Genomic DNA, 10,000 nt, shown 5'->3' with positions numbered 1-10,000 from the left:
CCCTTTTGACTGTCTGCAGCGCGCCGTACCTAGGAAGCGCACACTCACACACAGCGAGCATGCACAAGTTGCTCGCACGAGACCACATTCCCTATTTGCACCTGCAGCTTTTCCGCCACCATGCGTCAGACTCTCCTGCCTGTCTTATTATTATTTCAGGGCCTTAGCAGGAACCACCCCCTCAATTCCCTCCCGCTCCTTCCTAGCACTGAGGTTAGCTCCTGGGCAGCTGTCTGATTGGGTTAGTTACACAAGATTCTTTGAAGAAGAAGACGTTACTTCTGCTGGCCCTCGTTAGGCGGTCGCCCTCTAAAACCATCCCCTGGGCAGCTGCTGAAAGCCTGGCCCCTTCACAGCGCGAGATGCTTTTAACGCCATCATTTGCATACGGCCGGCTGCGGGGTCAATAAGCACTCCTAGCCGTGGCAAGGAGCTCGGTGTGAGGCCTGGTAGAGGCGGCGGGGTTGCGTCCTTATCTTAGAGGTCTTGGGGGGCTTGGGATGCTTGGGACTTCCAGCCTCTACTTTACGTAAGGTCGGTGTCCAGCAAGGCGCCACTCAATGCTAGCCGAGCTGGGCAAGATGGCAAAACGTCATCAAAATTGTCTACAATACCTGGTGTTCTCAGGAGGTGTCCCAACCAAGTATTTCCGAACCCATCTCTGCTTTGCTTCCGAGATCGGACGTAGCCAAGGTGGTATGGCCAGTAGACGCTGCTTGGCCCATCGCCTGGCCAGCCTTCCTCAGGCTCGCGTGGGGACGAGAACTCTGGCCGTTCTGGGGCGGTCTCCGAAGGACCGATGCATAGGCTGTGCCGTCCCTATAGGTGTTGTTTGTTGAGCAATGAAACACCTGCCGCATCAGATGTGTTTAAAAATGGCTCGGCGCAGGGTCTCCTGCAGGCTAAACCGTTCATCGCGGGGATGTTATAGAAAGAGCAAGCTGGACCCGCAACTTGGGGTGGAGCGAAACGCCCAGGAGTGAATGAAGGAAGAGGGTGAGATGGTTGCGAGTGAATTTGAGCTGCTCTTCGGGGGGGTCGTGTGGCCTGCAAAGGTGTTTTGCTTGGGTTGTGCTGTAAACTGGCCTCCAGGTTACTGGTGGTTGCCTCCAGGTCAGCGGTGGTTGCCTCCAGTCATGCGGGAGTCGCTGGTCCTGGTGAAAGGAAGCCTAGTATTAAAAGTAAATAAGCAACAATGCTGGAGGCCCACGGTGATGAGAAGGATGCTGGTATTTTGCAAGGATTAAATAGCGCAAGAGAGAAAGCAAATGAAAAGAAGAAAGGAGCATGTGTGCGCTTGTGAAAAAAGGAATGGAAAAAAGGCATAGAGGAGATTGTCCCCTGCTGGTGGAAGTAAGAAAAGGCAAAAGCCTACAGCACCTAGTATTCCCAGGTGGTCTCCCATCCAAGTACTAACCAGGCCCAACCCTGCTTAGCTTCCAAGATCAGACGAGATCGGGCGTGTTCAGGGTGGTGTGGCCATAGGCAGAGACAGGCCTCTCACTTGCTGCTTTTCCACTTTGACGTCCGGTTGCCGGCTGCCCTTTCCAGTGCTTAGTAAGACAAGGTGCTTTTGTGCTTTCTTTTCTCTTCACTTTTTTGCTGGCTCCTTAAAAAGGTCTTGTAGACAGAACGCCCCGCTCAGAGCCGCTGAGCTCACTGATCGGCTGCCGCGCTGTCGACGGAACGTCAGCGTCGCGGCCAATGCCACAGGCCGGGAGCAGCGGCGAGACTCACCGGTAGACCTGGGTAGGGTGAGTAGAGCGCGGTTAGTTGCTTTCTAATAGCCTGCAGCCGGGGATTAACTTTTAATGAAAGGGAGCAACCCTTTTGACTGTCTGCAGCGCGCCGTACCTAGGAAGCGCACACTCACACACAGCGAGCATGCACAAGTTGCTCGCACGAGACCACATTCCCTATTTGCACCTGCAGCTTTTCCGCCACCATGCGTCAGACTCTCCTGCCTGTCTTATTATTATTTCAGGGCCTTAGCAGGAACCACCCCCTCAATTCCCTCCCGCTCCTTCCTAGCACTGAGGTTAGCTCCTGGGCAGCTGTCTGATTGGGTTAGTTACACAAGATTCTTTGAAGAATAAGACGTTACTTCTGCTGGCCCTCGTTAGGCGGTCGCCCTCTAAAACCATCCCCTGGGCAGCTGCTGAAAGCCTGGCCCCTTCACAGCGCGAGATGCTTTTAACGCCATCATTTGCATACGGCCGGCTGCGGGGTCAATAAGCACTCCTAGCCGTGGCAAGGAGCTCGGTGTGAGGCCTGGTAGAGGCGGCGGGGTTGCGTCCTTATCTTAGAGGTCTTGGGGGGCTTGGGATGCTTGGGACTTCCAGCCTCTACTTTACGTAAGGTCGGTGTCCAGCAAGGCGCCACTCAATGCTAGCCGAGCTGGGCAAGATGGCAAAACGTCATCAAAATTGTCTACAATACCTGGTGTTCTCAGGAGGTGTCCCAACCAAGTATTTCCGAACCCATCTCTGCTTTGCTTCCGAGATCGGACGTATCCAAGGTGGTATGGCCAGTAGACGCTGCTTGGCCCATCGCCCGGCCAGCCTTCCTCAGGCTCGCGTGGGGACGAGAACTCTGGCCGTTCTGGGGCGGTCTCCGAAGGACCGATGCATAGGCTGTGCCGTCCCTATAGGTGTTGTTTGTTGAGCAATGAAACACCTGCCGCATCAGATGTGTTTAAAAATGGCTCGGCGCAGGGTCTCCTGCAGGCTAAACCGTTCATCGCGGGGATGTAACAGAAAGAGCAAGCTGGACCCGCAACTTGGGGTGGAGCGAAACGCCCAGGAGTGAATGAAGGAAGAGGGTGAGATGGTTGCGAGTGAATTTGAGCTGCTCTTCGGGGGGGTCGTGTGGCCTGCAAAGGTGTTTTGCTTGGGTTGTGCTGTAAACTGGCCTCCAGGTTACCGGTGGTTGCCTCCAGGTCAGCGGTGGTTGCCTCCAGTCATGCGGGAGTCGCTGGTCCTGGTGAAAAGAAGCCTAGTATTAAAAGTAAATAAGCAACAATGCTGGAGGCCCACGGTGATGAGAAGGATGCTGGTATTTTGCAAGGATTAAATAGCGCAAGAGAGAAAGCAAATGAAAAGAAGAAAGGAGCATGTGTGCGCTTGTGAAAAAAGGAATGGAAAAAAGGCAAAGAGGAGAGTGACCCCTGCTGGTGGAAGTAAGAAAAGGCAAAAGCCTACAGCACCTGGTATTCCCAGGCGGTCTCCCATCCAAGTACTAACCAGGCCCGACCCTGCTTAGCTTCTGAAATCAGACAAGATCGGGCGTGTTCAGGGTGGTGTGGCCGTAGGCAGAGACAGGCCTCTCACTTGCTGCTTTTCTACTTTGACGTCCGGTTGCCGGCTGCCCTTTCCAGTGCTTAGTAAGACAAGGTGCTTTTGTGCTTTCCTTTCTCTTCACTTTTTTGCTGGCTCCTTAAAAAGGTCTTGTAGACAGAACGCCCCGCTCAGAGCCGCTGAGCTCACTGATCGGCTGCCGCGCTGTCGACGGAACGTCAGCGTCGCGGCCAATGCCACAGGCCGGGAGCAGCGGCGAGACTCACCGGTAGACCTGGGTAGGGTGAGTAGAGCGCGGTTAGTTGCTTTCTAATAGCCTGCAGCCGGGGATTAACTTTTAATGAAAGGGAGCAACCCTTTTGACTGTCTGCAGCGCGCCGTACCTAGGAAGCGCACACTCACACACAGCGAGCATGCACAAGTTGCTCGCACGAGACCACATTCCCTATTTGCACCTGCAGCTTTTCCGCCACCATGCGTCAGACTCTCCTGCCTGTCTTATTATTATTTCAGGGCCTTAGCAGGAACCACCCCCTCAATTCCCTCCCGCTCCTTCCTAGCACTGAGGTTAGCTCCTGGGCAGCTGTCTGATTGGGTTAGTTACACAAGATTCTTTGAAGAAGAAGACGTTACTTCTGCTGGCCCTCGTTAGGCGGTCGCCCTCTAAAACCATCCCCTGGGCAGCTGCTGAAAGCCTGGCCCCTTCACAGCGCGAGATGCTTTTAACGCCATCATTTGCATACGGCCGGCTGCGGGGTCAATAAGCACTCCTAGCCGTGGCAAGGAGCTCGGTGTGAGGCCTGGTAGAGGCGGCGGGGTTGCGTCCTTATCTTAGAGGTCTTGGGGGGCTTGGGATGCTTGGGACTTCCAGCCTCTACTTTACGTAAGGTCGGTGTCCAGCAAGGCGCCACTCAATGCTAGCCGAGCTGGGCAAGATGGCAAAACGTCATCAAAATTGTCTACAATACCTGGTGTTCTCAGGAGGTGTCCCAACCAAGTATTTCCGAACCCATCTCTGCTTTGCTTCCGAGATCGGACATATCCAAGGTGGTATGGCCAGTAGACGCTGCTTGGCCCATCGCCCGGCCAGCCTTCCTCAGGCTCGCGTGGGGATGAGAACTCTGGCCGTTCTGGGGCGGTCTCCGAAGGACCGATGCATAGGCTGTGCCGTCCCTATAGGTGTTGTTTGTTGAGCAATGAAACACCTGCCGCATCAGATGTGTTTAAAAATGGCTCGGCGCAGGGTCTCCTGCAGGCTAAACCGTTCATCGCGGGGATGTGACAGAAAGAGCAAGCTGGACCCGCAACTTGGGGTGGAGCGAAACGCCCAGGAGTGAATGAAGGAAGAGGGTGAGATGGTTGCGAGTGAATTTGAGCTGCTCTTCGGGGGGGTCGTGTGGCCTGCAAAGGTGTTTTGCTTGGGTTGTGCTGTAAACTGGCCTCCAGGTTACCGGTGGTTGCCTCCAGGTCAGCGGTGGTTGCCTCCAGTCATGCGGGAGTCGCTGGTCCTGGTGAAAAGAAGCCTAGTATTAAAAGTAAATAAGCAACAATGCTGGAGGCCCACGGTGATGAGAAGGATGCTGGTATTTTGCAAGGATTAAATAGCGCAAGAGAGAAAGCAAATGAAAAGAAGAAAGGAGCATGTGTGCGCTTGTGAAAAAAGGAATGGAAAAAAGGCAAAGAGGAGAGTGACCCCTGCTGGTGGAAGTAAGAAAAGGCAAAAGCCTACAGCACCTGGTATTCCCAGGCGGTCTCCCATCCAAGTACTAACCAGGCCCGACCCTGCTTAGCTTCTGAGATCAGACAAGATCGGGCGTGTTCAGGGTGGTGTGGCCGTAGGCAGAGACAGGCCTCTCACTTGCTGCTTTTCTACTTTGACGTCCGGTTGCCGGCTGCCCTTTCCAGTGCTTAGTAAGACAAGGTGCTTTTGTGCTTTCCTTTCTCTTCACTTTTTTGCTGGCTCCTTAAAAAGGTCTTGTAGACAGAACGCCCCGCTCAGAGCCGCTGAGCTCACTGATCGGCTGCCGCGCTGTCGACGGAACGTCAGCGTCGCGGCCAATGCCACAGGCCGGGAGCAGCGGCGAGACTCACCGGTAGACCTGGGTAGGGTGAGTAGAGCGCGGTTAGTTGCTTTCTAATAGCCTGCAGCCGGGGATTAACTTTTAATGAAAGGGAGCAACCCTTTTGACTGTCTGCAGCGCGCCGTACCTAGGAAGCGCACACTCACACACAGCGAGCATGCACAAGTTGCTCGCACGAGACCACATTCCCTATTTGCACCTGCAGCTTTTCCGCCACCATGCGTCAGACTCTCCTGCCTGTCTTATTATTATTTCAGGGCCTTAGCAGGAACCACCCCCTCAATTCCCTCCCGCTCCTTCCTAGCACTGAGGTTAGCTCCTGGGCAGCTGTCTGATTGGGTTAGTTACACAAGATTCTTTGAAGAAGAAGACGTTACTTCTGCTGGCCCTCGTTAGGCGGTCGCCCTCTAAAACCATCCCCTGGGCAGCTGCTGAAAGCCTGGCCCCTTCACAGCGCGAGATGCTTTTAACGCCATCATTTGCATACGGCCGGCTGCGGGGTCAATAAGCACTCCTAGCCGTGGCAAGGAGCTCGGTGTGAGGCCTGGTAGAGGCGGCGGGGTTGCGTCCTTATCTTAGAGGTCTTGGGGGGCTTGGGATGCTTGGGACTTCCAGCCTCTACTTTACGTAAGGTCGGTGTCCAGCAAGGCGCCACTCAATGCTAGCCGAGCTGGGCAAGATGGCAAAACGTCATCAAAATTGTCTACAATACCTGGTGTTCTCAGGAGGTGTCCCAACCAAGTATTTCCGAACCCATCTCTGCTTTGCTTCCGAGATCGGACATATCCAAGGTGGTATGGCCAGTAGACGCTGCTTGGCCCATCGCCCGGCCAGCCTTCCTCAGGCTCGCGTGGGGATGAGAACTCTGGCCGTTCTGGGGCGGTCTCCGAAGGACCGATGCATAGGCTGTGCCGTCCCTATAGGTGTTGTTTGTTGAGCAATGAAACACCTGCCGCATCAGATGTGTTTAAAAATGGCTCGGCGCAGGGTCTCCTGCAGGCTAAACCGTTCATCGCGGGGATGTGACAGAAAGAGCAAGCTGGACCCGCAACTTGGGGTGGAGCGAAACGCCCAGGAGTGAATGAAGGAAGAGGGTGAGATGGTTGCGAGTGAATTTGAGCTGCTCTTCGGGGGGGTCGTGTGGCCTGCAAAGGTGTTTTGCTTGGGTTGTGCTGTAAACTGGCCTCCAGGTTACCGGTGGTTGCCTCCAGGTCAGCGGTGGTTGCCTCCAGTCATGCGGGAGTCGCTGGTCCTGGTGAAAAGAAGCCTAGTATTAAAAGTAAATAAGCAACAATGCTGGAGGCCCACGGTGATGAGAAGGATGCTGGTATTTTGCAAGGATTAAATAGCGCAAGAGAGAAAGCAAATGAAAAGAAGAAAGGAGCATGTGTGCGCTTGTGAAAAAAGGAATGGAAAAAAGGCAAAGAGGAGAGTGACCCCTGCTGGTGGAAGTAAGAAAAGGCAAAAGCCTACAGCACCTGGTATTCCCAGGCGGTCTCCCATCCAAGTACTAACCAGGCCCAACCCTGCTTAGCTTCTGAGATCAGACGAGATCAGGCGTGTTCAGGGTGGTGTGACCGTAGGCAGAGACAGGCCTCTCACTTGCTACTTTTCCACTTTGACGTCCGGTTGCCGGCTGCCCTTTCCAGTGCTTAGTAAGACAAGGTGCTTTTGTGCTTTCTTTTCTCTTCACTTTTTTGCTGGCTCCTTAAAAAGGTCTTGTAGACAGAACGCCCCGCTCAGAGCCGCTGAGCTCACTGATCGGCTGCCGCGCTGTCGACGGAACGTCAGCGTCGCGGCCAATGCCACAGGCCGGGAGCAGCGGCGAGACTCACCGGTAGACCTGGGTAGGGTGAGTAGAGCGCGGTTAGTTGCTTTCTAATAGCCTGCAGCCGGGGATTAACTTTTAATGAAAGGGAGCAACCCTTTTGACTGTCTGCAGCGCGCCGTACCTAGGAAGCGCACACTCACACACAGCGAGCATGCACAAGTTGCTCGCACGAGACCACATTCCCTATTTGCACCTGCAGCTTTTCCGCCACCATGCGTCAGACTCTCCTGCCTGTCTTATTATTATTTCAGGGCCTTAGCAGGAACCACCCCCTCAATTCCCTCCCGCTCCTTCCTAGCACTGAGGTTAGCTCCTGGGCAGCTGTCTGATTGGGTTAGTTACACAAGATTCTTTGAAGAAGAAGACGTTACTTCTGCTGGCCCTCGTTAGGCGGTCGCCCTCTAAAACCATCCCCTGGGCAGCTGCTGAAAGCCTGGCCCCTTCACAGCGCGAGATGCTTTTAACGCCATCATTTGCATACGGCCGTCTGCGGGGTCAATAAGCACTCCTAGCCGTGGCAAGGAGCTCGGTGTGAGGCCTGGTAGAGGCGGCGGGGTTGCGTCCTTATCTTAGAGGTCTTGGGGGGCTTGGGATGCTTGGGACTTCCAGCCTCTACTTTACGTAAGGTCGGTGTCCAGCAAGGCGCCACTCAATGCTAGCCGAGCTGGGCAAGATGGCAAAACGTCATCAAAATTGTCTACAATACCTGGTGTTCTCAGGAGGTGTCCCAACCAAGTATTTCCGAACCCATCTCTGCTTTGCTTCCGAGATCGGACATATCCAAGGTGGTATGGCCAGTAGACGCTGCTTGGCCCATCGCCCGGCCAGCCTTCCTCAGGCTCGCGTGGGGATGAGAACTCTGGCCGTTCTGGGGCGGTCTCCGAAGGACCGATGCATAGGCTGTGCCGTCCCTATAGGTGTTGTTTGTTGAGCAATGAAACACCTGCCGCATCAGATGTGTTTAAAAATGGCTCGGCGCAGGGTCTCCTGCAGGCTAAACCGTTCATCGCGGGGATGTGACAGAAAGAGCAAGCTGGACCCACAACTTGGGGTGGAGCGAAACGCCCAGGAGTGAATGAAGGAAGAGGGTGAGATGGTTGCGAGTGAATTTGAGCTGCTCTTCGGGGGGGTCGTGTGGCCTGCAAAGGTGTTTTGCTTGGGTTGTGCTGTAAACTGGCCTCCAGGTTACCGGTGGTTGCCTCCAGGTCAGCGGTGGTTGCCTCCAGTCATGCGGGAGTCGCTGGTCCTGGTGAAAAGAAGCCTAGTATTAAAAGTAAATAAGCAACAATGCTGGAGGCCCACGGTGATGAGAAGGATGCTGGTATTTTGCAAGGATTAAATAGCGCAAGAGAGAAAGCAAATGAAAAGAAGAAAGGAGCATGTGTGCGCTTGTGAAAAAAGGAATGGAAAAAAGGCATAGAGGAGAGTGACCCCTGCTGGTGGAAGTAAGAAAAGGCAAAAGCCTACAGCACCTGGTATTCCCAGGCGGTCTCCCATCCAAGTACTAACCAGGCCCGACCCTGCTGAGCTTCCAAGATCAGACGAGATCGGGCGTGTTCAGGGTGGTGTGGCCGTAGGCAGAGACAGGCCTCTCACTTGCTGCTTTTCCACTTTGACGTCCGGTTGCCGGCTGCCCTTTCCAGTGCTTAGTAAGACAAGGTGCTTTTGTGCTTTCTTTTCTCTTCACTTTTTTGCTGGCTCCTTAAAAAGGTCTTGTAGACAGAACGCCCCGCTCAGAGCCACTGAGCTCACTGATCGGCTGCCGCGCTGTCGACGGAACGTCAGCGTCGCGGCCAATGCCACAGGCCGGGAGCAGCGGCGAGACTCACCGGTAGACCTGGGTAGGGTGAGTAGAGCGCGGTTAGTTGCTTTCTAATAGCCTGCAGCCGGGGATTAACTTTTAATGAAAGGGAGCAACCCTTTTGACTGTCTGCAGCGCGCCGTACCTAGGAAGCGCACACTCACACACAGCGAGCATGCACAAGTTGCTCGCACGAGACCACATTCCCTATTTGCACCTGCAGCTTTTCCGCCACCATGCGTCAGACTCTCCTGCCTGTCTTATTATTATTTCAGGGCCTTAGCAGGAACCACCCCCTCAATTCCCTCCCGCTCCTTCCTAGCACTGAGGTTAGCTCCTGGGCAGCTGTCTGATTGGGTTAGTTACACAAGATTCTTTGAAGAAGAAGACGTTACTTCTGCTGGCCCTCGTTAGGCGGTCGCCCTCTAAAACCATCCCCTGGGCAGCTGCTGAAAGCCTGGCCCCTTCACAGCGCGAGATGCTTTTAACACCATCATTTGCATACGGCCGGCTGCGGGGTCAATAAGCACTCCTAGCCGTGGCAAGGAGCTCGGTGTGAGGCCTGGTAGAGGCGGCGGGGTTGCGTCCTTATCTTAGAGGTCTTGGGGGGCTTGGGATGCTTGGGACTTCCAGCCTCTACTTTACGTAAGGTCGGTGTCCAGCAAGGCGCCACTCAATGCTAGCCGAGCTGGGCAAGATGGCAAAACGTCATCAAAATTGTCTACAATACCTGGTGTTCTCAGGAGGTGTCCCAACCAAGTATTTCCGAACCCATCTCTGCTTTGCTTCCGAGATCGGACGTATCCAAGGTGGTATGGCCAGTAGACGCTGCTTGGCCCATCGCCCGGCCAGCCTTCCTCAGGCTCGCGTGGGGACGAGAACTCTGGCCGTTCTGGGGCGGTCTCCGAAGGACCGATGCATAGGCTGTGCCGTCCCTATAGGTGTTGTTTGTTGAGCAATGAAACACCTGCCGCATCAGATGTGTTTAAAA

General features: G+C 54.5%; 5 non-coding genes across 5 annotated transcripts; all 5 read right to left on the bottom strand.

Moving 5' to 3' along the window:
- Nucleotides 1-1,368: 1,368 nt before the first annotated feature.
- LOC141270360 (5S ribosomal RNA) lies at nt 1,369-1,487 on the bottom strand. Its single transcript, XR_012321599.1, has one exon. It is a non-coding gene; the product is annotated as a 5S ribosomal RNA (ribosomal RNA).
- Nucleotides 1,488-3,193: 1,706 nt separating this feature from the next.
- LOC141266671 (5S ribosomal RNA) lies at nt 3,194-3,312 on the bottom strand. Its single transcript, XR_012320700.1, has one exon. It is a non-coding gene; the product is annotated as a 5S ribosomal RNA (ribosomal RNA).
- Nucleotides 3,313-5,018: 1,706 nt separating this feature from the next.
- Nucleotides 5,019-5,137, bottom strand: LOC141266249 (5S ribosomal RNA). Its single transcript, XR_012320301.1, has one exon. It is a non-coding gene; the product is annotated as a 5S ribosomal RNA (ribosomal RNA).
- Nucleotides 5,138-6,843: 1,706 nt separating this feature from the next.
- On the bottom strand, nt 6,844-6,962 carry LOC141266759 (5S ribosomal RNA). Its single transcript, XR_012320785.1, has one exon. It is a non-coding gene; the product is annotated as a 5S ribosomal RNA (ribosomal RNA).
- A 1,706-nt stretch (nt 6,963-8,668) lies between these two features.
- LOC141266236 (5S ribosomal RNA) lies at nt 8,669-8,787 on the bottom strand. The gene has a single exon (XR_012320289.1). It is a non-coding gene; the product is annotated as a 5S ribosomal RNA (ribosomal RNA).
- Between the last annotated feature and the right edge of the window lie 1,213 nt (nt 8,788-10,000).

The sequence above is a fragment of the Phyllobates terribilis genome, unplaced genomic scaffold (assembly GCF_046119375.1).
Source record: "Phyllobates terribilis strain yellow unplaced genomic scaffold, ASM4611937v1 Scaffold_4__5_contigs__length_816908805, whole genome shotgun sequence".
Taxonomy (NCBI): domain Eukaryota; kingdom Metazoa; phylum Chordata; class Amphibia; order Anura; family Dendrobatidae; genus Phyllobates; species Phyllobates terribilis.
Note: the sequence above shows the minus strand (reverse complement) of the source record. Positions and strands in the feature narration are given on the sequence as shown.